Source organism: Lemur catta, chromosome 10 (genome assembly GCF_020740605.2).
Source record: "Lemur catta isolate mLemCat1 chromosome 10, mLemCat1.pri, whole genome shotgun sequence".
NCBI lineage: Eukaryota > Metazoa > Chordata > Mammalia > Primates > Lemuridae > Lemur > Lemur catta.
In genome coordinates, this window is record NC_059137.1 from 52,782,710 (window position 1) to 52,807,838 (window position 25,129).

A 25,129-nucleotide genomic window follows, 5' to 3' on the forward strand; every position below is an offset into this window, starting at 1 on the left:
CTCCTCACACGGGAGTGAGGTGGATACAGGGGTGACTCAACTCTCTGGCAGTTCTGTCTCGCTTTTCTCTCAGACACCAAAGTTTTGGGGGCCCATGACCTCCGTGAGCTCGATTAGAGCAGTGGTTTGCCCCCCAGGGGGTGCTTGTCATTGTCTGGAGACATTTTGGTTGTCACAACTGGAAGAGGGGGGTGTTGGTGCTGCCAGTATCTAGTGGGCAGAGGCCAGGGACGCGGCTGAACACCCTGCAGTGTACAGACAGCCTCCGCAACACAGAATCACCTCGCCCCAAAATGTCCACCCTGCAGTGAGTAACAATGATGTGTCCCCAGCACGTTCCAGTGCGTCCTGGTGACAGTGGTTAGCCCAGGACCAAAGACGCTTGGGCTCCCTCGAGTGGTCATTCCCACTATGACAGCCAAGACGAAGGGCCCATGGCTGCAAGAGGTATGAGGGTGTGTGTGTATTTGTATGTCTGTGTGTGTGTGTGTGTGTTTTAAATAAGTCATTTTATCCATCACAAAATATGCTTCAGTTTATAGTGACAGCGATTTTCATGAATCATTAATGAGCCATTTTCTTCTCTCCATGTTGTTAATATCTATGCAGAGACCTTTGAATTAAGAGAGCAGATTTCCCTCTGATTAGTCAGACAGAGTATTTTTTAAAATATATTCTTCTCATTTAGAGTAGCACTCGAGTGTGATTTTGTGTGATTTCTTTCTGTTTGTTTTCTTCCTAAATGGAAACTCCAAGGGTAACATGGTAGCATCATGTTTCCCAGTTCTCCTTTTGGGAAGAGTACATTAAGAAGGCTCCGGGGCGGACAGCTCATAGATAATACTTCCACTTACATTTTTGAAGGGGTGAGGACAAAAGGGTGGAAAGTAATTTTGAGATTCCAATTCTGATGGTATGAACCATTTGCACAGTCCTACAAATGTCTCTACAGCGAAGACTTTGCAAAGCATGTGTTTGGTTCCCCAACCAAATAATACTTTTTAATGGATTACTTAAAACTTAACCGACCATTATTATTTATCTAGTATCCTGTTATCATGTTCATAATATCTACAATATTTTATTATTTAATAATTCCACATGACAAGTGCCGTATTCCCTTCATGAACTCATCCATTCCTTGCAACAATGGTATGAGATAACATTACTGCATTTTTCAGATCAGGGATGGGAGACATAAGAAGATAAGTCACTTCACAAGCTTACTGAGCCAGCAAGTCAGAAGGTGGGATGAGAATCCAGGGCTGTCTGGTCCCAAAGCATGCCAACCAAAACACTGAAATCTTCAGGGCTCCGGTCAATCAGAGCAGCTCTCCAACCTGGCGGCGGGGGTTTCAGCCAAGTGCCCCATCTCCTCTGTCCTGCCTGCACTCTTGTGATCCTCTGTTCGTAAGCTCGTGCTCCCAAGGCCATTTCCGAGCTGGGTCCACGTATACTGTGCTCTTTCTCAACTCCAGGTCTGTGTGCTCCTTCTTCTCATCAGAAACACCATCCTTTCCCCTTCCAACACTTCAAACTCTGTTTCTGCTCAAAGCCCACTGCCCGCCACCACCATAAAGCCTCCCCTAATGTTTTCCATTTTGAGAACACATACTGTCTAGGTTTGGATGAAAGCCTGTCTGAACCCAAAGTTCTGGCTCTTTCTGCGCATAGCACTGTCTAAGAGAGAAAAAAAACCTTATTCCTGCCACTCACTGGATTTACAATTTGAAGTCCCTGTGCCTTCTTCTTTACCGAAAACAAGCTGAATAGACTGACTTAAAATACCCAGCCCACTTCTCAGGCTTGTTAAAATAAATAAATAAATAAGATGATGAAAATGAAAACTCTTTATAAATATAAGGCAATATCTGATTATCATCCTGGTTTCTCTTTTTCAATTTTTATTACTTTCATTTTTCTTTTCTCTTCTCTGTCTAATCCCCAAATTTAGTCATACGTAGAGCAGGTCGAGAGTCATAGGTTGGAGAGAAAGTGGCTTTTTTCCTGTTTTCAGGACTTTTGGCTATAAAAATGTTACATATTACCAACAATCTCAGACTCCATCACAGGTTGTATTATCAGAAAAGAGAGAACATCAAATCACTTCAGGCATGTAAACTGTCTGAATGGTGTCTTCCATCCCAGAAAATGCAGATTTTAATAAAATGTGGGGGAAAATCCACTTAATGATGCTACTCTGCTGGGCAGAGAGGGACTATGAGTTTCTTTTGTTATTAGCAACATCACCATCTTGACATTGACGGGTGACGGAAGTGACTTTTTTTCCTAGGGTATTTATTAAATATGTAAGGAAAATCCCTGCTGAGATTTTCATTGGAATTGTATTGATTTTAGAAATTAATTCAGAAAGAATTGACATCTTTACATAATGAATATATCCGTCCAATAACATGACATAGCTCTCCACTTACTCAAATCCTCTTTTAAATCCTTTAGTAATTGTGCCCATAAAGACTTTTATATATTTTGTTAGATTTATTCCTAGGTAGTTGCAGTTTCTCTTGCCATTACCATAGAATTTTTAGAATTTAAATTAAGTTTATGTAAATTAAATAATCTCATTATTTTATAATAATTTGGTTAATTAAATTTTAAAATGTATTGTTCACTTACATTATAATTATTTGATTATGTTTTATTAAATCAATTTTATTTCAGTTAAATTTATTTTCATAAATTAAATCTATTAAAGACAGGTTTATGTCTTCGTGTTTTATAAAAACTATACCATTGTCTAAATACGAACATGATGATATTTGTGGAGCACATAGCCAACACTCAGGAACTGCTATGGTCAGCCTTGGCAACAAAATAATGTGACATTCTCACTGCCTTTGGGACGTGTTGCATAACTTTTAAACATGATTATAACTGAAAGCATAATTAATACAGTAAACTTATTGGCTACGGCTTTGTGCTGGAATCCCCAGACCTTCCTAATATCTGGGAACATTGTTGTATTATATGAGCCTAGAGACCCCACAGTCATGGTGGTCAAAGCCTCACTCTCAGGAGTGGAAAATTCTTCCAACTGATAGTCACTTTAACTGAGAACTCTAAAAGCCAAGGATAAGAATCCAAAAGGCCTGTGCTTCTCATACTGGTTACTTATACTCTGGAAGAATTCAGTGATGATTCGAGAATACTGTGATTCAGCACAGTATACTGAGCTGGTCAGCACAAACCAAAGGGTGTATTTTGTTCATCAAACTAAAACATTGCTTGCATATGAAGATTTTTTGACTAATTTAACTTGCAAATAATTTAAAACATCTATATTAAGATAACCAGGGCTACTTTATGAGCCAGAAGGCAAAATTTGCATTCATATTTTAAGAAAACATATTAGGGTACTCCATCCGGGTTTCTCAGAGGCTCCCCATCAGTCTCCTCTGCCTTTAAGTGTGCTTCAGGGGAATCTGAGATGCCTCAGGAGGAAGCATCAATAAGATGTGCACGTGACCCATTTGAATCTAGTTCTCCCCTTGCTTTTGCTATCCCCTGGTTGCTCACTGGACTCTTCCAGAAGATACCTTTAATACACCTTTGCACCGTTTGGAAATTATAGCTCCAGTGATCCTAGAGTACCCATCAAGACCTGGCAGAATAACTGCCCCAGCCAAAGTTTCCAGGACTTACAGAGAAAGAGGTGCAGAAGCTGGATTGCAAAGCATAGCATTTGGTTTCCTGTGTGCTGTGTTAGTACTATATCCAGCATGGGTGAGCTGATTGATGAAATGTGGAGGGAAGCAACACATTTTTGCAAGTAGTTCCACAGTGGAAGGAAGACTTGAGCCAGAAGGACTCTTGCCTGCTGCGGAGAGAGGCTGATCTGTAAGATTAGGCTTGGCAGAGAGTATCCATTCTGGGCTGAATTTTAGAAAGTCGATTAGTTGGCTATGGGATAGCTGTCGCCAAGTCCTGTTTATTTTTCTTTTGGATAATTTCTACCTATCACCTGTGTCCCTCCACTCCCACTGCCACCTCATAGTTGGATTTCTTCAACTGATTGATTCATTCATGTTCTCATTCAATAAACATTTAATCAACTCTGTGCTGATTGCTGTGCCAAGCACACAGTTCCCTCAAGAACTCACAAACTACCGAGAGAGAAAAATGAAGCCTCAATTACTAAATAGTGGGGTAAGGACAATCATATTAATAGAAAACAGTGTGGGATGTTATGGGACCATGGAAAGACTGAGCATATCCAGTCTTGGGGGGCAGGGAGACTTGATGTCTAATTACTGAAGAACAGTAGGGCACAGGGAGGAGGGGAGAAGAGAGGTGCATCCTCCAGGCCTAAAGAAAAGCTGCAGATATATAAAGGTCCTGTGTGGAGGTTGGCTCTTAACAACAATAGCAAATTTGTGATTAATGGAACAAGACAGGGAAAGGAATGAGAAGGGAAGCTGGAATAACAAGCAGAGGCCGGGTTAAGGGAAGGCCTTGTATGTTATACTAAGGAATTTGTATTTCATTATCCTTAGGCCAATAAGGAGCTACGGAAGGATTTAAAGGAGGAGAGTGACATTATCAAATTTGCATTTTAGAAAGTTCACTCTAACTGCAATGTGGGAAATGAATTACCTGCATATTCATTTATTTAACATTTAATTGTTATAATTACATATAGGTTCATACATAGAATATTATGATCATTTATTACATTGAGCTTGGGATGTTTTTGTGCTTTTATTACAAGTCAGATATAATTATCTGCAATAGAAATAGCTCTCTTTCAAAGGATGTTGACATCAATTAGTTTAAACTATTTTTAATTTAATTTTGTAAATAGGGAATATATTAAAGTGGTTCAAAATTTAAAAAATACAAATAATATACAGTGAAAAGTGTAACTTCCACCCTGTTCCCTATCCATGTCATCTTTCACATCCAATGTTATCAGCTCCTTGTATGTTCTTTCATAGGAATTTTATATTTACAAAAATATACATGTTCATATATTGTTTATTAACCTTTTAAGATCAATGGTAGCGGGCCGAGTGCGGTGACTCACACCTGTAATCCTAGCACTCTGGAAGGCCGAGGTGGGTGGATCGCTCGAGGTCAGGAGTTCGAGACCAGCCTGAGCAAGAGTGAGACCCCATCTCTACTAGAAATAGAAAGAAATTATCTGGTCAACTAAAATGTACATAGAAAAAAAAATTAGCCGGGCATAGTGGCGCATGCCTGTAGTCCCAGCTATTTGGAAGGCTGAGGCAGTAGGATCGCTTAAGCCCAGGAGTTTGAGGTTGCTGTGAGCTAGGCTGACGCCACGGCACTCACTCTAGCCCGGGCAACAAAGCGACACTCTGTCTCAAAAAAAAAAAAAAAAGATCAATGGTAGCATACAACACACAATGCCCTTTGTCTTTTCTTTCTTACAAGACAATGTTATTTGGACATCTTTTTATGCCAGTGTTTAGAGTTTTCTCATTCACTGTTACAGCTGTATAGTGTTCAGTTAGGGACCTGTACTATAATTTATTTAGCCATCGTCAAACTCAAATTATTTCTGATCTTTAGACTTTGCAAGCAATTTTGCAATTAATAATGTTGCCATTGTCAACTCACACATGTGCATGTGCATCTATAGGATAAATTCTCCAATATGGGATGCCTGGATCAAAGTACGTGTTTCAGGAATTTCGACTGATATGGACAAATTGCCCTCCAATGAAGCTGTATTAATTTATAATCCTACAAGAAATGCTTGAGTTTGCCAATAGAATGTGTTACCAAACTCTGGGGTCTCTGCCATCTGATCGGGGAAACAATGTTATCTTGCTATAATTTTAATTTTTATTTGCATATTATGAGTGAAGCTGACTACCCTTTCACATGAGTAAGAGCCAGTTGATTTTTCCCGTCCTTTGAACTCTATGCTCATGTCCTATTTTCATCTTTCTAGTGGATTACTGGTCTTTTACATATTAATTTATATAAGTTCTTTAGATATTAGAAAAATTAATATGTTTGTGATATGAATTGAAAACATTTTTCCAAGTTTGTCATTTGTCTTTTTATTTTGTTTATGGTGATTTTTGCCTTTCAGAAAAGGTTTATTATTAAGTAGTTGAATTTAACCATCTTTTATTTTATAGGCCTTTGAATTCTGTGTCCTAGTTTTAAAAGCCTTTCCCAACTCAAGATTATTTTAAAAAGTGGTTTTGTCAAGTACTTTCATAACTTCAGTTTTTATTAGGTGAACCATATGAAATACCAATATTTGACAATTTTTGCCCTACAGAAATGGTCATTTGATTCAATGTAGTACATTCAATGCTTTGATCTACTTGGAATTTATTATGGTGTGAGATATGAGGTTAGGTCCGACTTAATGTTTTCGTAGATGCCAACCCAATTGAATAATTCATCCTTTCTTACTGATTACTAATGATACCTCCTAATACTAATTTTGCAAATGTCCATGTTTCTGATTTTCAGAACTCTTCCATTGATCTGCCTGCCCATTTAAATTGCTGTATAAATTATTTAGAATTTATGTTTTAATATCTCATTATTCTTTTCCAGAATGTTCCTCTCTCTTCTTTTTCATTTTCCCATGTGAATTTAGAATTTCCAAGTCTGTTTCCTAAAAAACTAATGACAATTTTGTTTGCATTTTTGTTAAGGTCACTTTGAATTTATGGATTAATTGAGAGTGAATGGCCCTTTTTGTGATGGTACATTTTCTGGACTAGCCTCTTAAATGTTTCTAGCTTCTCAGTTCTCTAATCTGTTCGTTCTGCAGTCTGCCACCTGACTAATCTGCCTCGGACAACATCTTCATTAAATCATATCCCTGAGTTTCCCTAATCCAAACCTTTTCTCTGTTTTCCTTTTCCTCCCTTTAGAAATCTGTCGTGTCCTCCTCTCACCCCTTCACCAACTAAAAGCTTTGATAAATCCTCTTGTCCATCCAAGTCAGATCCTCAAGTGAAACTTCACTGGGCTATGAGGACACTGCACTTTTCTCTCCCTTCTGCGAAATCACTGCTCTACCTCACAGTGAAGTCTTAATTCTGCATGACTTTTGTTACACCACACTTATTAACCTGAGTGGCTTGGTTTCAAAAGCAGATAATTAAACATTAATTATATTACATTAACTTCCAAATCTCTGTGGTTGAAATAATGATGCATATTTAGATTTTTATTACTTTGCTCCTGCATATGCCTTAAATTCTTGTGTCTCCATTACATATCTCTATTCATTCAATCTGTCACCAAATATGTACTGCAGGCCTACCATGTGCCAGGCACTCTGACAGTCGTTGGACATTTGAATCAGTCAAATTAAGCTAAGTTAAGCAGCAGTAACAAATAACCCCCAATCATAGTGGTTTACAACTATAAAGGTTTATTTTTTGCTCATATAACACGTCCATTCCCATTCAGTTTTGACTCTGCTCCAAATCTTTATTTCAAGACTCTTTCATTCCAGTTTAAAGGAGTGACCCTATCCAGGATGTGCTGGTTGTGTGGCATAGGAGAACAACAATGGTGACACCACATGAAAACTCTTAAAGCTACTGCTCAGAAATGGCCCATGTCAATTCCATTCATATTTATTGGCCAAAGCAAGACACATGACTAAGTGTGATATCCATGGGACTAGAAATGCAGTGTTCCAGCAGGGAGGTACTGTTTAGCAAAAGGCACAGAATGTTTTTTAACAAATAGTATAATCACAACAGCAATAAAATGGTGAAGAAGACAGATATAGTACTCACAGAGTTTATAAGGTAGCATAAAATACAAACATTAACCAAATAATAACACAGCTGTAACAAATGCTCCAAAAGAGAGGATGTTAAGGAAACATAAAATGGGTAAGTCAACAATAGCTTAGGTGGTTTATTTTTTTATTTTTATTTTATTTACTAATTTTTCAAGACAGAGTCTCACTCTAATGCCTGGGCTAGAGTGCCATGACGTCAGCCTAACTCACAGCAACCTCAAACTCCTGAGCTCAAGTGAACCTCCTGCCTCAGCCTCCTGAGTAGCTGGGCCTACAGGTGCCACCATGGCCGGCTAATTTTTTTTTTTCTAATTTTAGTAGAGATGGAGTCTCACTCTCACTCAGGCTGGTCTCAAACTCCTGACCTCAAGCAATCCTCCTGCCTCAGCCTCCCAGAGTGCTAGGATTACAGGCATGAGCCACCGCACCTCGTCCACCTAGGTGGTTTAAAAGACCCCCTTTTCACCACCACCAAGAAATATTTGAGAATTAACAGAAATTAGGCAAGAGAGAGGGCTACCACCTGGTCAAAGGCTTGAATAATCTGCAATCATTCAAAACTCTTGGAATACTAATTTGACCAATACAAGCAGAAGTACCATACTTCTATTTTGCAGATTGTCTGCATCTAAATAACAGAATAATCTTCTCAAAGGCTCAATATTCCATAATTCCTTATTAATATGTTTTCCCACATGGCAAGTCAGAGATAACTTTATAACTGCATTATTGTGTCGACAGTTTCATTGCTTCGGAGGAGCCCTAAATGACAACTTGTATTTGGACTGGGATGTATCTTTCCACAAATAGCAACATGAGTCTCAATATTTATACTACCTATATATTTGTACGATAGGTGCAATATATGTTGTATTTTCTTCACCTAAAAATTTAGGGCTATTTTCAAAAGAAGTGGACAGCAATTATAGAGCAAAGGAATGGTTTAACCATATCAAATGAGAATGTACCCTATCCCTAACATGTAATTATTAGATAATTTCTATTTTCATAAGGCAATATTCCTCTCAATTATTTACAGAGAAATAAATGACTAAACTAATAATGATGCCAGGGTCTTAGCCTTGCTTTCTTAATGGATGCCTCGGAAGAGAGCCTTTGTAATTCCGTCTCCATACCATATGTCTCTGTTGACATTAAAGTGCTTAGTTCCAAATGAGTTGGCTTCATTCAAGCATCTTAATTCAAGAGTAGATGATTAGATCTTAAGCTAAAAACCTATTAGGATATAAGTACTTGTATTTTTGAAAGGTATTAAGGGAACATCATAGTGTGGTTGTAGATAAATCCTACATATCTAGTAGTGGGTTGGCAAAAATCTCATTTGATCTTTAAACATTACAGACTAGCTTCCTGTCAAAGTTAAACACAGAACAAGAACCCTGCCAAGGGTTTGTTATACAATACACACAACAGATAGTGTCTGTTTTTATCCTTTAGTAGTGGTAGTTTCAGAGATGCTATCTCTGAACAGGGACACTCAGAGAGGACCAAGTATTTTTTACATGCAAAAAATACCCCTAGCAAGATTCCAGGATCAGAGCAGGAAACCACCTTAACAGGAGTCCTAAAGTGAGGTGGGCATGTGCACCCGGGGGGTTTCCTGACCAGCACCATGCTGCAAAGCAGTCAGTGTGGACAGAAAAGGACAAACCTCACAATTCCTTTGAGAAGGCACATACTGATCTAAATAAAACCCACTGCTATGATTGTTCCTGCTTTTATTTAACCACGTGTGGTCCAAACTAACAGGATTCTCCCCCTTGCCCTCCCTCCTTCCGGTTAATTTGCTTTAGTCTCTCTGTAAGCCTGTCATGAGCAGGGCATGGTGATCTTCATATAGGGAATGTGAAAATCATTTGATAACCATCTGCCTAAGGTTTTGGCAGATATTTGTTTAGCTTACAGAGCTACTACCATGTTGGACTCCTCATCAGGAATAGATGTACCTACTAGGGAAGAGGGAAGAATACAAAGTCCAAGGGTTGAGATTTCCTAATTACATTCTGACAGGTGATACTCCTAAAGAAAGAAAGACAAGATTAATTTATTATTATCAACTTCAAAGGCACCTGCTAGTTCGTGCATTGTTCCTGCACTCTTTCCTTTCTTCCTCCCCCCTCCCTCACTCACTTCCTTCTTCCCTTCTTCCCTCTCTTTTTCTCTCTCCTTCCCTCCTTCCCACCTTCTCTCCTTCGTTCTTTCTTTCTTCCATTTTTTTTTAATGTGAAAAATACCATGGGTACAATGTAACAGTGAAGGTGGGCTTTTATTAAAACTGCTTGGGGAATTTTAGTAGCTCATGCCTCTAACTATATAATCCCTCAGTGTTTTACCTCTTGGTTCACATCACTGTTGACAGCTCCTACTCATTAGGAACACTGATAGCCGTGAAGCAATAAGAAAGAAATGCTTTATAAGAACAGGAATGTAAATTGCTGCTGGAGAAAAAAGTCAGATTTATATGTCAAAGTCCTTGTTGACTTAAACATGAAAAATAAGAGCAGACATCTCAGATTAACTTGTATTGATAATACCTCTTAACTGCATCCTTCCCCACCCCCAAGGAGCTTTAAGTACCGTAAAGATATTATCTGGTCCAGACATACAAATTAAAACAGGACTATAGGTTCAGAACTTGAAAGAAATAAGGTCATGCTTGAAAGAAATTGGGCTTCACGAAGATAAAAATGTTCATGAAAATTCAAATCGAAACATTGAGAACCAAGACTCTGGGGGGGCTAAGTATGGATAATAGAGGCTGCCTTACAACAGAAATATCTCCCTTTGGACACATTTTCAGATTCTAACTTAAATGGAGGATTAAAGTAATCTTGAGTCATGGGAAGTTAATCAAATTATACAAACTCTAAAATATTATGATTCTTATGTGGCAATTCAACGTGGAATATTTGGATACTGGCTCTATATTTGATGAAACTAACAAACTCTTAACACTGTCAACTTATTTTAGGCCTGAAATTGTATTGTAGGGTTGTTTTTAAAAAGTATTTACTGTTTACTGATACATACTTTAAAAGTCCTTTTCCTTTAGAAATAGGAACTAAGATATTTATGAATAATTGGCAAAGAGTTGATCACTGTTGAAGCTGAGTTAGGGCACATGAAGGTTCATTATACTATTCTTAATATTTTTGTATATGTTAAAAATGCTTCATAATAAAACTTTAAAAGAAAGAAAAAATTATAAACGATGTAATAAAGAATAATCAATCTAGTGAACATTCACCTACCCAATATGCAGCTGAAGATTTAGAACATATAAATGTTGTTGAAAAAATTATAAAGCAACTCTTCTACCTCAATTATCTGGCCACCTTTGTGGCATCCCACTGGGAGGGTAGCTGCTGGTGTCTACTCATTAAAGTTGGTAACACCTCAAATGTTTACTCCAGCTGGCTAGAGCAGATCTAAATCAGGGCTTTACCTCGGTAATTTGGTGCCATGGAGCTAACTCAGGCTTGAGAAGCAAAAACACCTGGGCTGAAATCCCTGCTCTAAATATAATACTACAGTTGTCTGACCCCCAGTAAAGGCACAAACTTCTTTGAGTCTCATTACCTCATTTGTAAAAAATATATTTAGTAATACCAACTTTGCAAATATATTCACAGAATTACAGAGAGTGTCTATAAATTTTATTCAATGTTTTCAAGCAAGCTATTTGAACATGTCCCAACTGAAATGTATGAGCATCTCTGAACAAGCAGTAAATAAATACTTTATGGCCAGTTGATAAAACAAAGCCATTTTGCTGCTTATCAAAGAAAAGGAAATCATCACCTTGAAAGCATTTTAATAGCACCCAGGAGTGGGAAGGACAAAGCTAGAATATTTAGGAGTTGGGGGGGGGGAAATCTGATTTTTTTTGCAGGGGGTATCTGATTTAAGGTGGGTCTTTCAATGCAGCGTAGGGGACACTTAATTAGAACGGGGCAAAGTTTCTTATATCATGTTTAAAGATTAGAGGACACAGAGTGGGAAGGTTTTCAAAGTAAAAAGTTCAAACTACTTATTGTTTTAGGAAGGGGTGAGAAATAGAGACAGGACGAATGGATTTAGGGGAAGTTCTTGAAACAAACAATAATATTATCTTCAACTTCTGCTTCCTGGGCAAGAGTTTCCTGGAAAAGTAAAATTAGGTTAGTGCAATTCGCATGGTAAAGTTGTGGTAATGTAAACAGGAAGCTGAGTGGGTATAGATTGGGTTTTGTTCTCATTTATATGGGGGGTTTTAAGAAACTTTTTGTATCTTTTTTTTACTTTTATTTTTCAGCTTCAATGTGAACAGGGATTATATGATATAACAATTCATTTGGACAGTGTTTGGGATTTGTCTGAAAATTTTTATAAGAAACCTTGTTTAAAGTATGTAGATGGAGAAAGATAAAATAAGATTGCCAAAATGTTGATAATTATTGAAGTTGAGTATCAGGCATATGAAGTTTTGTATACTAATTCCTCTAGTATATGTCTGAAAAATCATATAATAGTAAATTTGTTTATTTAAAAGACAGAAAGTATATTTACCTAGCTAGTGTGAGCCCAGATATTGTTACTGTGTTCATTAAATTAATTTTTTAAGTATAATTTTAAAATGTATAATTATCTTAAGTATTTTCAAGTCATGTTACTATATGTATGATATAAATTCTCACAGGCTGATACAAACTCTAAATAGATGTTATATAGAAAAAATAAAATGGATGGGTTTCATAGTAGATTAATGAAAGTTAAAAAGAAAATTAGTGAACTGTAAAAGAAATCTGTAAAAATTATCCAGAAATCAGCACAGGAAAGCAAAACAAGAATAAATAAAAATGAAGTCAGAGACATGGCAGGTATAATAATAAGAAAGTGTAATACAGGCTTGACTGGAGTCCCAGAAGGATAGAAGAAGGAGAATTAGCAGAGACAGTATCAGAAGAGATAATGGCTAAAGATTTTCCAGAATGGATGAAAGGTACCAACTCATAGATTCAAGAAGCCCAATTAATCCCAAACAGTCTAATTAAAAAGATATCCATAGACACTTTATAGTGAAACTAAAAACAGAAAGAAAATGTTACATAGAAGCAAATCCCAAACCAAAATGAAGACGTGACCTTAAAAGGAGCCATACAGCAGAGGCAGGAGCAACAATCTGAAAGCACCTTTCTCAGCAATGAAAGTTGGAAGAGAGTACAATGATATTTCCAATATGCTGAAGGAAAATAGTTGACAACCTGAGCTTATATGCCTCCTGGAAATGTACTTCAGAAATGAAGATTAAATCAAACCATTTTTAGATACATAAAATCTGAGTTGATTTCTGGCCAGCAAACTCTTTAATGGCACTTCTAGAGGTTATTCTTCAGGCATCAAGAAAATGCTCCCAAATTAAACGTGGGAGAAACAAGAAGAAAAGAAGAGCACAAAAAGTGGTAAACATGTAAGTGAACAGAAGTAAGTATTGGCTTTATAAAACAATAAATAATGTCAGGCCAATGTCTTTTAAGAACATAGCATAAATCCTATATAAAATTTCATAAAACCAAACTAGCAGTGCCCCCCCAAAATAAAACATAATGACTGCGTGAGATTTATTTCAGGAATGCAGGTTTGATTTAACCTTTGCACATTAATGTACACACTGACAGATTAATGGAGAAAAATTATATGATTATCTCAATACAAGCCAAAGAATATTTTCTAAAATTTGATATCCATTTCATGACCTGAATTCTGAAGATGATTAAAATTTCATATGCCAATTGGCAATAAAAGGTAACTTCCTTAACCCAATAAAAGGCATCTATAAAAACTTATAGTAAATATCATACTTAATGATAGATAAAAATGTTAAGAACATTCCCTTGATGATCAGGAAAAAACAAAAATGTCTGTTATCACCCCTTTTATTCAAACTTGTACTATAGATCCTAGCCAGCACAATAAAACAAGAAAAAGTAATATAAAATAAAATAAATTATTAAAATTGTCATTATTTGCAGATGATATGTATGATTATGCACACAGAAAAACCCCAAAATATACAGGTTTGTTATTAGAATTAATGAGAGAATTTGGCAAGTTTTCCAGGTAGAAACCAATATAGAAAAATCAACTAAATTCCTATATACCAGCAACAAATAGTTGGGGCAAAAAAGCACCATACAGCACTGAAAATGAACACGCTACAGTTATACGCACTGACATGGATGAAGCCCACAAATGTAACGATGAGTATAAGAAGGAAGCCATGAAAGAATGTATACTGTCCCATGCCATTTATACAATGTTCAGAAACAAAAACAACAACAACAATAATTCACTCCTGTTTGGAGTGCTCATCCATTCTCAGCTTCAACAATTACCATTATGCTTATGACTTTTAAAACGCTATTTCCATTGCTTCCTGCCAGCTATGCCCATGTGTCAATTTTTTCATGATATTGCCTTCTAGATATTGCCACTTGAGTGACCTACTGGTACCTAAAACTACAGGTCTGGTTTGATGATTTATGTAGAGTTTATGAATATCCTTAAATCCATACTCTCTCTCACAGTGAGTTCATTCAGTGCCTTGGTTTTGATACCATCTGTGTGATTGCATCTTCCAAACATCTTACTCCAACCCTAAACCTCTCTTGTGAGTTCCAGGTTCATATATCCAACTCCTCCTTGATATCTTAATTTGGATATTTCCTTGGCATCTCAAACTGACACATCAAATATGCAATTTTGCATGATTGAGGGGACCAAAAATCACAAGCATGCTTGAAAAATGACAAATAGTTTTGCTTTGCTAGTCTTAGTGTGTGTGGGGGACTGAACAGAAATGTTGAAGATGTGACCAGAAAAATAGTTTAGGGACATATACAGAAGAACTTTTGATGTTTTGCCTAACAGTTTGGACTTTGTGGACAATAGAGACTCGTAGAAGAATTTTTATTTTCTGTTAATTTATTCATAAAATAAATATTAATTGAGAACCTACTATATGTTAGGTTCCTGTCCTCATGGAATTACAGTCTATCAAGAGAGTTATGCCACCAGATGTACATTTTCAAATGATAACTTTGTAAAATGTGGACAATGATTTAAAGGGTGAGACTACAGAGAAAAGTTAGGAGGCAAGAATGCTGAAAGCTTAAACTAAAATAGTTGGGAAGTAAAGATGAAGAAGGACTCTTGAGAGTGTTAAGAGCAGAATGTATTGGAATTAGTGTCAAGTTAGAATAAATGGGATGGGGAAGCGAGGGACTGAGGATAGTATCAAAGCTTTCATCTGGCTCAAGAAATGGCAGTGCCTTTACCTTAGCTGGATGATGTGGAAGGAGGAGGAGGGTGGGTAGGTGGGAGACACCTGACTTCAGTGTGAACAATGAACCTGAGATGCCTATGGGACATTCAGTGAGGAAGCTGAGCAGCTAATCAGAAACACGGGATGTGTATTAGGACAGAGCTATAGATAGAGGCATTGGTTTGGGAGTAATAGTTGAGCATGGGGGATAGAGACAGGTAGCACAGAGACTGCCAAAGAGGAAAGCGAAAGTGATCATTCATATGACACGCAGAAGAACAAATTTGGCACTGGCAAACCAATTAGTCTCAGCATTGCCATAACTAACTATGAACCTTGACCTCCCTTTCCCAAAGTTCTGTGCATCTACCTCCCACTGTTCCATTATTTCTTCTGGGAAGGACAGAAACACCACCACATGTAGGCAGAAGAGTCATGGGATGGTGGGATCTAAAGATCTCTGAAAGGTCTGCCTGCCACCACACCTGGGATTGGCCAAGTCACAGTGTGGCCCTGTACACAGCACCCCCCAGCAGATTGAAAACACTATACCTGCTAAATGTAACATGTTTGTAGTTATAAATATTATTAATACCATTATTAGTAATAAAAATAGCAGCTCACAGTTTGTTAGGGGTTCAGTTTTATCCCCCTAAAAAGATATGTTGAAGGAAGGCTGGGCGCGGTAGCTCATACCTGTAACCCTAGCACTCTGGGAGGCTGAGGAGGGAGGATCGCTAGAGGTCAGGAGTTCGAGACCAGCCTGAGCGAAAGCAAGACCCCGTCTCTACTGAAAATAGAAAGAAATTATCTGGACAACTAAAAATATATAGAAAAAATTAGCTGGGCATGGTGGCACATGCCTGTAGTCCCAGCTACTCAGGAGGCTGAGGCAGTAGGATCGCTTGAGCCCAGGAGTTTGAGGTTGCTGTGAGCTAGGCTGATGCCACGGCACTCTAGCCAGGGCAAAAGAGCAAGACTCTGTCTCAAAAAAAAAAAAAAAAAGATATGTTGAAGTCTTAACCCCCAGAACCTCAGAATGTGCCCTTATTTGGAGATAGGGCCTTTACAGGGGTAATCAAGTTAAAGTGAGGTCATTTGAGTGTATCCTAATATGACTGATGTCCTATGAAAGAGGAAATTTGGATGCAGAGACACACACACAGGAAGAATCCACGTGGAGAGGAAGGCAGAGATTGCGGTGATGCCAAAGATTACCAGCAAACCATCAGCAAGGGGAGAGGCCTGGAACAAATTCTCCTGCACAGCCTTCAGAATGAACCAGCTCTGCAGACCCCTTCTAGCCTCCGGAACTCAGAGAGAATAAACTTCTGTTATTTAAGCCACACAGTTTGCGGTCCTTTGCTATGACAGCCCTGGTGTACCGACACATGGTGGTGTATGACTTAACATCATACGAAATGCACTGTTTTTGCTCATTCTCATTGAATCCTCAAAATGAGCCCTTGCGGGAGACATTATCAGTGACCCCTTTTACAGAGTAGGAAACTAAAATTATGAGAGATCCAGGTTCCTGTGTGATAAGACACAGGACACAGGAATTTTAATGGAGAGAATGTCAGGAAATTTCACACATGGGGCGCAGCACTCCAAACAGCACTGTCGTGGAGCGTGGTGGCTGAGCAAGGGGGACCCGACGTCAGCCCCCTAGGTTCCAACCCCAGCCTGGCGGCTCTGGGCAAGTTTCTTAACCAACTCTACACCTTGGTACGATAGAGAAAATAATAATATCTAAGGTTCTCCTGAGGATGAAATGAGCTAATTCCTGTGAAATGTTTAGTGCGGTGCCTGCTGTATTACTATGTGCTCAAAAAATGGTAGCTATTTTAAAATAATTATTCACGGGAAATTACAAGGGAGTGGAGAAGCCCTTTGGTGATTCTGAGGGTAATACAGTCATGGTTGCCTTTTGTAAATGTACTGTGCGAAAGGTCTGAACTAGATGCATTGTGTATATTTAATGGTCTCTCGGTGTCTGGGGTGGGAATAGGTAGCACTTGCTGCTTGTTCCGCAGGCAGACATGGCCACTTGGTGGTTCTCCTCTGGGGCCCATTCACTCATCTTTGGGGGAGACCTTCTCTTGAGGTCAAGCCCATCTTGACCCCCCAAGAAGCTCTTTGTGTTAGTAATAAGGGTTAAGGTCGCCTTGTTAGATGTCAAGTAGAAAAGAAAAGAGAAAGAATTAGAGGTTATATACAACTGGGAATTAATCAGTTAAAAGGTCAGAACATAAAGCATGGGTTTTGATATAGATGGATCCCACATGCTTTGAACTTTAAAATCACTGCATAAGGTTTCACTATAAGCAAGTTCACCATAAAGGGATTTCACTACACAAATAACAAGAAATGCAATCTCCATCCTGAATTTTAAAAATGCAATTAAAATTGGTGCAGACCCACTGAGCCTTGCCAAATCCTGCTTTAAATAACAGTTTGGAGAATCACAAACTTCAATTACTTTTGGCAATGTCTTGGTTTTCCATGAGGCACTATAGGTTATTAAATGTCCTGGCTATTTAGCTTGCTAATGAATAGTTTATCCTACATTCAATTAGGCTGCTTTTCCCTCCTTTTTTTTTTTTTCTCTCTCTTTTTTTTTTTTCCCCCAACCCACTCAAAGAATTGATGATAATTAAGGGAAAGCTGTCAAAGGTCCAGGTTTTTTTATCCAAGATATCTTTATAATTCTAGGGTTACCTAGGGTAGAAATCTGGGCTTCATCTTGTAGACTTAATATCTGTCTTCCACATCAGGAATGGCTGTCATAATGATGAGAATAGCAAGAATAATTGCTGTCGTATGTTCTACGCAACACCTTTCAAACCGTTCTAAATATTTCACATTTTTCTCTTAATATCTTTGAGTAGTAGACAAGGAGCAGATTTATTATTCTTTTCAAAGTCAATGAGGCAAAGGAGGTTAAAAGTATTGTTCCCAGATTATAAACTTCATCGTGAACAAAGCAGAACAAAGACGAACAGATAATACCGTGTCCATTCTGCGTTCCTCACATGGCACTGAATCCAGTTCCCCGGTTTCTCTCTCGCTCTCAAGTGGCTGAAGCATTGAGATGGGGCGATGCGAATAGTATTTTCAGGTATTTCTAATTGCCAGGTTGTCAAGGTCTGATCAGTTGGACAAAAGACCCTTCCTGATCTGTGACACGCTTGTTCATTTCATAGGCATACTTCAACCGGGAAAGATTCTGGCCCCAGTGATTTTTGATATTTATAGAGAAGTTTAGATTGGACATAAATCCTATGCAATCCAACATAGGCGTATCTGTGAAATGTATTTCAGAAAAGGCAAAATTAAAATCATCAATAACAAAACGCCTAACCGTAAGAGAAGGAGGCCAATTAGAGAGCTCTTAAATATTAACCAGCTACTTCTGCAGCTTGAACATGAGACGACCTTTTGGAGTTCTGAATCACACCCAGGCCAATTTAACTTTGAACCTCGTCAGCCTCTGCTCTGACTAGGCACTGGGCTGACGTGTGTGGGAGAGAGAGATGAGGGAGATACAGCCTGCCCCTCGCGGAGGTCTGTGGCCATGGGCTGCCCCCAACCCCACCCCAACTTGGACCAGGTGCCTCATACATGTGAGAGTTGCCATTTCAAGAGCAAACTCATTGTCACCATTATAAGAAAAAAATCTAGACAAAATAGACCCAACTACTGAGCTAAGTGCCTGGATCATTCTACATAGAAGGACTTTGAGGAATGACTTCCAACTTCAACCACCCCTCTTCCTTCAACTCCCACTCCAAAGCTCTTTTCCTGCCCTGCCTGCACTTAGCACCTGACTAAACTGACTCAGGCATTGGCTCCTTTATGGCAGAAGGGGCAACACGACAGCCTGATGCTGGGGTACACGGCCTCCGCCTTGGGGGCCTTCTCGATCCTATTGATATGTTGTTTCTGCCTCTCTCCTTAGTCTTCCCACGTGCCCCAGTCACTTCCCTATCTCTGGGATTGGAACCACCTGTCCAGATCCTGCGATGCACTTTTCCCTCCGCTGTCCAACTTGCCCCTTGTCCCTGACCACTTGTCATAAACAGAGCCCAGTCAGTAACCCCCAGGCCATTGCTGGGTCTTGGCATATGCCAGCTCGCCCAGCACCTCCTCATTCTGGCTTGAGGCTCAGAGCAGCTCACTCCCAGGTCTGGTTTGACAAAAATGGAACTAATATTTATTAAGCACTTACTAAGTACCAAGCACTCTTTGAAGCACATGGTATATTTATTCAATCCTCACAACAACCCTGTAAAGTAGATCCTATTTTTGTCCCCTTTTTATGAAGAAAATTTAGACACAGAAAGAGTCATTTGTCCGAGGCTGTCAGCCCCAGACCCCTGAGTAGCCTACACTGAAGCTTCTTTAAGGAAAGCAGCTCCACAGGGATTGGTTAGAACCATCCAGGTTATACAGCCAGAATGCTAACTGGTCCCCTGTCCTGCCAACCTTTCTCTTTTTTAAAACCTCAGAGCCTTAAGGTGACAGGAAGAGAAAATGTGGTCATGGGGCATTCCCTGGGTCTCCGCTAGTAAACGATTCCTCTCTCCACCCTCTTCCTCGGGGCGTCCTGTTGCCCGGTTTTTTCTGCACGCAGAGCCCTGACTCTCTGGCACCCTGGGCCTTCAGCTGTTCTTATTATCCGTGCATTATCATTAATGGATCAGCCTCCTCCTAAGCTTTCCAAATAGAAGCCTGGCCCGCCAGATCGTAAAGGTTAGGCCCGTGTATTCCAGAGGGCTGTGTCAGATGAGGAATTCTATTAGAAAGCTTTGCATCTGGAGTTTTCTAATGGTGCCTCCAGGCAAAAAAAATTAAAATTAAACCACCAACCAACCACCCCTCCCCACCCCCCACCACCACCGTTCCAGCTTTCCCCACAGCAAGATTTCTGACTTGGTTAAATAGAATTCATTAATAAGCAAGGGGGAAAATCACTCCAGGCAGTTTACTCTCAAAAATGTAAACTGTTAAAACATTTTGTGGTTACAAGCCTTCTGAAAATACAGCGTTTTTCTCTAGTGTTTACTGATTTCTTAGAATCAATGATTTTCTGATACATGCAGGAAACCTTAAGGAGATGGTCAAATCTAAGACCATTTAGTTTTTGGCATTTTTTTTTTTTTATGATGGTGACATACTTAGAAGTTTGAAATCTGGAGCTACCATTTCCTTGGGCTTCCTCTGCTGTCAGCTACCTTATTTTTCCCTCTAAAAATATGATTTATTCCCAGAGGTGTGTATGGTATGTGAGCAATCCTTGGTCCCCTTACAAACACCACATTCGTACAGCTTTTCTCTCTCTCCCTTCCTCCCTGCCCCCCAGCCCCCATTCCCCATCTCTCCCTCTCTCTCTCTCTCTCTCTCTCTCTCTCACACACACACTGGGATGGGGGTGGTGTTCTAGAAAGAACCCAAGAAACAAGAGACAGGACTCTGGGAGGAGGGGACCGTGGAGCCTTCTTTGTAGGGGGTTCCCAACCTGCCTTTGTCTGAAAACTGGCACGAGGCCAGCCCCAGCCCAGTGGATTGCCACTCTTGGCCTCCAGCCCAGTGATGGATCTGACTGTCATTTCCCTACCCCCAGCGAGGCAGGGGGCACACTGAGAAGAGGGACGAGGAGGAGGAAATAGAGCCGGGTCTGGGAAAAGAGGTAGGATGGCCATACTGGAGACAGGGCTCAGCTGGGGAGGTGGGGGACCCGCCCCGTCCCAGGCCCTTTTGTCAGCTCCCTGCTCCTGTGTTAGAATCCATCATAAACAACCAGGAACAGTAACAGCTCCATTGGAAGGAGAATATTGCAGTCAGGCAGTAGGAGGAGCGGCAGAAAGGCTGTTGCTCTCTCGCGTCAAACAATGAGACACTGGTGAACATCAATCTTATTTTTAAAGACTCTGAAAAGGGAAGTCAACAATCTTCTTTGGGAATGAATTACATAGTTTAATGCCCCTCACAAGCAAGAAATTTTTCCTTACACCCAACTGAAATCACTCAGACGACAGATCAATCCCTATCTTTTTAAAATGCGTTGCCATAGGCAGGAAAATAAGTCTGATAACTTTGAAAGCCGACAAAATGCCAGCCTCTGTGAACTTAAGAAAAACATAAAAGATAGTTATAATAGCTGTAAGACTCTCCTGTTTTAATGGGCTTTTTTTTTTCCTCCAAAATATTTACATTTGGCTATTGTTTGTGCATGTATGTCTCTAAATTAAATGTATGGCATATCAGAGAGGTACAGAATCTGGGAGCTTATCTAGCCCAATTCCCCTGACTTTTCTGGTGAAGAAATAGAGACTCAGAGAGGCTAAGTAACTAGCACACAGTCACACAGGGAGAAGGCCTGGAGAAAGGACTAGAATCCAGACAAAGCAGGCACCTCCCTCTCTCTCAGTCTCTCTCTGTCCCCCAACCCCATGATTTCCCTGCCTTTCTCGATTTCAACTTAAACACTTTAAGGAAATATGTATTTTTTTCCATAGTACTACCTCATATATTGTATCTGTTTATCCATCTGTATCTCTGTCACTAGACTATAAATTCTGTAAAATCCTATTCTGTGTGTCACTTGTTCTCCATTGAATCCTTAAGTTCCAGAAAAATGACTGGACTATAATAGATCCCAACAAGTATTTGTGAATGATGAATAAATTAGTGGGAAAGTAATAATAATGTCAGTGTTGATACAGGACAGCAGAGAAAAAGAATAATCAGGTGGTAGATCACAAAGAAGTTGGAAATGGCATCAGAGAAACCATTGTTTTGAGTCCATTGGTTTTTCCCTTTGTAGTGAGGCATAGATATTGGTGCTTATGGAAAAATCTGAATGCACATCTTCAAGAAGACAGGAATGGGCAGGAAGAGAGCCTGGTGATTTTTCAAAAGCCCATCTCACTCTAACAGGTGAGAGCATCTCAGAGTCTAGCCACAAGGTGACTGACATGGTCAACTAAAGAAGAAGCTCATACAGACGCCAAAGCCAAGCTTTCCCTGGTGAACTCCTCCCAGAGTCTGGGCTCCTCTCCAGTGTTCAGTGTTTTGCTCCCCAGTCATGTGTGTCTTTGGGCATGTAGCCTCACGGACTGCTCAAAGCTGGAGTTCCCCATTAGCTGTATGGCTGGAAGTCATGAGTGCTGTCCACCGAAGATTTCCAACTCTGTGCCTTCCAACCACAAGGCAGGAGTAGTGTACTTCCCAGTGCTTTGATGGCAGGCTGGGGCCATGTGACCAGTTCTAGCCAGTGAGTTGTAAGAAGCCCTTTTAGTTGCTGGTTCCAGACTTTCTAGAGCTTCCCATCTGCCAAAGCAATGAGCAGTGTTCTGGGAAAGTTGTTCCCTTAGCCTGGCTCTCTCAGTGGGAGACACAGGGCAGGGCCTTGCAATGAACATTCTAAGCCACTAAGACTTGGGCATTGTCACATAGCATAACCTAGGCTGACAGATACAATGTGTGAAGTAATTCAAGGGGGTGTAATGAGTGCAGCCTTTAATAGTATTAAATCCCATGAAGAGAAAGTTATTCCCTTTTCAAATCTCTTCTGGTCATTCAGATGAGTCAAGAAGCCTCCCTGAGAGGTTCAGAGGTTGACATGTCCTTAACACACACCTCTCCTGCTGTTGCCCTCCTTCCTTTTTAACAGAGAACAGAACTTGGATCCAAAGCACAGGGTATCCGGCTAGAAATTAGTTCTATTGGTTTGTTTTCACATTTAATTTCATAGTGATCTCTAGTTATGGAATGTGATATTGTGTTTTTTAAATATAGGGAATGTTCTCAAATTTCCTTTGAAAATATATTTATTTAAATTATAATAACGTAACAAACCTAGTTGATGTGACAAACCTAGCTGAAGTTGTTGGCATGTACTTACCTATTTAATCCTCATAACAATCCTACGAAGTAGGTGCTATTATTCTCTCTGCTTAATAGATTAGAAAATTGAAGCAGCCCAAGTTCCCCCAGTTAGTGACAGAGCCAGAATTCAAATCCAGATGATCTGGTTTCATAATTTGTACTCTGTGAGTTGCTCTTTTAAAATAGGTGTACCATGGAGTACTACTCAGCCATAAAAAATGGTGAACTACCTATTGTATTATCCTGGATGGAGCTGGAGCCCATTCTACTAAGTGAAGTATCACAAGAATGGAAAACCAAGCACTGCATGTACTCACCATCAAATTAGTACTAACTGATCAACACTAATGTGCACATATTGGAAGTAACATTTATAGGGTTTTGGGCAGGTGGTAGTGGGGAGGAGGGGATGGGTAACAGACGTGGTGTTTGCTGTCTAGGGGACAGGTGCACTTGTCGGCTGGTGCAGAGGCAATTTATGTAACCAAAGCGTTTGTACCCCCATAATACTCTGAAAATAAAAAATATATATTATTCCGTTGGTATGTCATAGCAAAAATCATGAAGGAAAAGTCACAAATGATTGTACTTGGGGAAACAATCATTTCCTACTTTGCCAACCAAGAGACTTGCTTTGCCCCCTTGCCGCAGAGTGACCTTTTACCAGACTCACCCAGCTGTATTCCTGTCCAGGCCAGAGAGTGTTCTGCCTTGGTTCCTGCACAAAATATGTGGGGTTCAGGAACGTGGGGAAAGAATCTTCTAAGTGACCATAGAAGGAAGATGTCTTTGTGAGGGACTGAAGGAAAATCAGAGGGGAGTGACTGAGTGACCCTTGTGTCTGAAACTTTTATCTTCAGAGATATCCTCCTTCCAGAAGTTCTGGAGCTGTGAGCACCTGATGAACACATGGATTAGGTTCTTGCCACCCGTGCCCGGTGCCAGCCAGCCCTGGCTGCTCCCAGGTCCTCTCTGTTTAGAGGGCTTAAAGGAGACACCCTGATAATAATCCATTAATTAGAAATAGGTATTTCTGTGTGTTTTCTTTCAAGATTTTCAGCCCTTGGAATATCTTGTGTAGACTACTTCCTACTTTAATATTTAAAATAAATTTCCCCTTGAAACCTACCTAGCATGGAGCACTCCAGTTTCTCTGCATGGTGGGTTGCTAATGTTATTGGGAACCTTTTCTTTTTGAGATTATTATGTCTTTAAAATCTATCAATTCTGGGGGGGAAATCAGCTTTAGGGATCAATGGGTTTGAGAGGGGGGCCTTTCCTCAGCAGAATATATTCACTTTGGCTTCCTCGAATAGGAAAAACAAAACTTTCTGATTCTCCTCAGTCCTCAGGCCATTTTGTTCATGGTGTATTTTTTATGGTTATGCTGCCTAAGCATATGGAAATAAGTCTAGTGGTGGACAAGCCACAAAAGAGGCTCAGATTCATATGTCATTCAATGCAATATTTTGGTGGCAGTGGTTGGGAATGGGAAATCTATATTTGTTATTGATTAAACATAAGAAGCATAAGTCAATAGAGTCGTTTCCCTTGGTCTTGTTACTTTGATTATCATTTCCTGGACAGTGAATCCAGTGAATCCTTTCGTACTGCCATTTTTCAATCAGCCAAGAAGACGAGGTTGGTTTCATGTTCAGGCACTTTGTTATTGTTCCTTGAAATAATTAGAAATTACTGAAACTGCTCCTCTTTCCCAATATTAAGAAAATGTGCGTATTTAGGCAATAGATGGCAGTGTTTCCACAAATTTTAATATTGCAATGGCCCTTAAAGAAAGCTTAGCGCTCAGCTCTTCTGTAGCTTGCCGTGATCGTATAGTGGTTAGTACTCTGCGTTGTGGCCGCAGCAACCTCGGTTCGAATCCGAGTCACGGCAGGAGGGGAGAAGGTTTTTGGAAGACAACAAGAGTAGTCCCAGGCCACACTGCATCTAAACAACATTTTGCAACCAGGCTTGTGATCATGAAAATCAGAAACCACTACAAATATTTTAGACTTTAGAGAGAGACATGCAGAGTGGCTTTATTAATGAATTCGTCCCGTTGCAAGTGTGTTGTGTGGTTTTTTTTTTAATTTGCATTGACGGATAATATGATAAAACTGGAGTGTAGTGGGCATGTA

General features: G+C 39.6%; 1 non-coding gene across 1 annotated transcript; it reads left to right on the forward strand.

Moving 5' to 3' along the window:
- Window positions 1–24,812: 24,812 nt before the first annotated feature.
- TRNAH-GUG lies at window positions 24,813–24,884 on the forward strand. The gene has a single exon. It is a non-coding gene; the product is annotated as a tRNA-His (tRNA).
- The last annotated feature ends 245 nt before the right edge of the window (window positions 24,885–25,129 follow it).